The sequence below is a fragment of the Lynx rufus genome, unplaced genomic scaffold (genome assembly GCF_022079265.1).
Source record: "Lynx rufus isolate CCGP_SWC_20201006 ecotype Redwood Valley unplaced genomic scaffold, mLynRuf1.p SCAF_11, whole genome shotgun sequence".
Taxonomy (NCBI): domain Eukaryota; kingdom Metazoa; phylum Chordata; class Mammalia; order Carnivora; family Felidae; genus Lynx; species Lynx rufus.
Window position 1 is genome coordinate 26,176,568 of NW_025814825.1, and position 2,015 is coordinate 26,178,582.

The 2,015-nt window shown below is 42.8% G+C and overlaps 1 pseudogene; it reads right to left on the minus strand.

Annotated features, from left to right (window-relative positions):
• Positions 1 to 796: 796 nt before the first annotated feature.
• LOC124506662 (60S ribosomal protein L34-like) lies at positions 797 to 1,150 on the minus strand (annotated as a pseudogene).
• Positions 1,151 to 2,015: the final 865 nt, after the last annotated feature.

The window sequence follows — 2,015 nt, forward strand, 5'->3', positions numbered from 1 at the left end:
GGCTTACCAGGGGCTGCAACTCTAGTAAAGTTGGGCCTCTATTCACCAGACCTAAAGTACATTTGATTATACAGTTTATATGCAGTTGGATGATGCTGTTGACCAAATATTTCCTACTCTCTACCTTCAGGGCACCTGCCTGTTTGCACTTCTTACCCCCTTGTGCTTTAGTGGGGAACACATGACTAGTTCTGGCCAATCAGTTATGATCAGATGACGTGTGCCACTCAGGACCAAAGCGTCTGGTCGCCAATTTGTCACCTTTCAGAACAATTCCTCTGCTTGTGAGTCTGGCAATGTTCAAGATCGTGACGGTCCCATCAGCCTAGATCCTAGAGCGAGAAAGTCAAGTGAAAGGGATCTGGCAACTAGCAATAGATACACAACATGAACAAGAAATAAACTTTTGTTATCTTATATCATTAAGATTTTGACATAATCGGGGCACCTGGCTGGCTCAGTTGGTTAAATGTTTGACTTCAACTCAGGTCATGATCTCTGGTTTGTAAGTTCGAGCCCTGCATCTGGGCTCTCTGCTGTCAGCATGAAGCCCACTTTGGATCCTCTGTCTCCCTCTCTCTCTGCCCCTCTCAGAAAGAAAGTCAGGCGCCCTCTCTCTCTCTCTCTCTCTCTCTCGCCACCAATGAATAAAATGAATAAAAACATTTATTCAAATGTTTTGAATGAACAAAAATGAATAAAACATTAAAGAAATTTAAAAAAAGATTTTGACATAATCTAACGTACTTTTGTTTTTGTTGCCTTTTTTTTCATTACTCAACAAAGCTTCATTTTTTTATTTAGCTTTCTGACTCTGAGCTTGTGCCTTCAACACTTTCACAACAGCCTCAATAAGGAAAGCACACTTGATCCTGTCACAAACACACTCAGCGCACAAGGAGTCACCCTAGGCCCTGCCGACATGTGTTTTTAGTTCTAGGCCACCTCATAAGTTCATAAGAACTGTAGACCTCACAACACAAACTCCTCCAAGTCAGCCTGGGTGTGTGCCACACGTAGATTTTGGTGCTTTCCCAACCTACCTGGTATAAAGGCAAATGGCTCTATTACCAGGGGTTTAGGACAGGCTAGTTTTGTTAGAGGTTGTATTGTAGGACAGCCTACAATGATGTGTCAAATGCACCACCATTCTGAATGCCTGTGGATGCTGCCCCCAGAAGAGAGTTAGCATACTATGATCGACCCAGAAACTGATGCTGGGAGATGAAGCGTGCCTCAACAAAAACCCGACTCTTGTGGCTTTGACTTAGGGATCAACTCATGGAACAAGAAAGCTGACTTTGGAAGCTGTTTCATATTGATACAGTTGACAAAACCATCACCTGCAATTACTCGGAAGGTAGATAATGAACCTAGTAAGCTTGTGACCTGATAAGCTTGTAGCTTGTAGCTCCAGAAGAGTCTAAAAAAAATATGTTAGTAGCTTGTATTGGTTGGTGTTGACTGCATATTACATGATACTTCAAGAAAATGATATACTCAGGAAATAATGAACTAATTTATTGTAAGCAGGAATGGAAGGAAAGAGAGAGTTTTGGCAGTCTTAGTTCCATCCTGAGGCCTCCTCCTTTGGCTTGTAGAGGGACCATCTTCTCCCCTTTGTCTTCATGAGGTCTTTGCATGTGTCTATGTCCAAATTGCCTCTTCTTCTTCTTCTTTTTAATGTTTATTTACTTATTTTGAGAGAGAAAGAGAATCCCAAGCAGACTCTACACTCAGTAGGAGAATAGTGCAGGGTTCAACCCCATGAACTGTAGATCATGACCTGAGCCAAAATCAAGAGTCAGCCCCTAATCCAACTGAGCTACCCAGGCCCCCTCTAATTGTCTCTTCTTATAAAGACACTAGCCATACTGGAGTAGAGTCCACCCCAATGACCTCATTTATCCTTATCTATCTCTTTAAAGACCCTACCTCTGGGATGCCTGGCTCACTCAGTCAGAGGAGCATGTGACCCTTGATCTCAGGGTTGTAAGTTTGAGGCTCATGCTGGT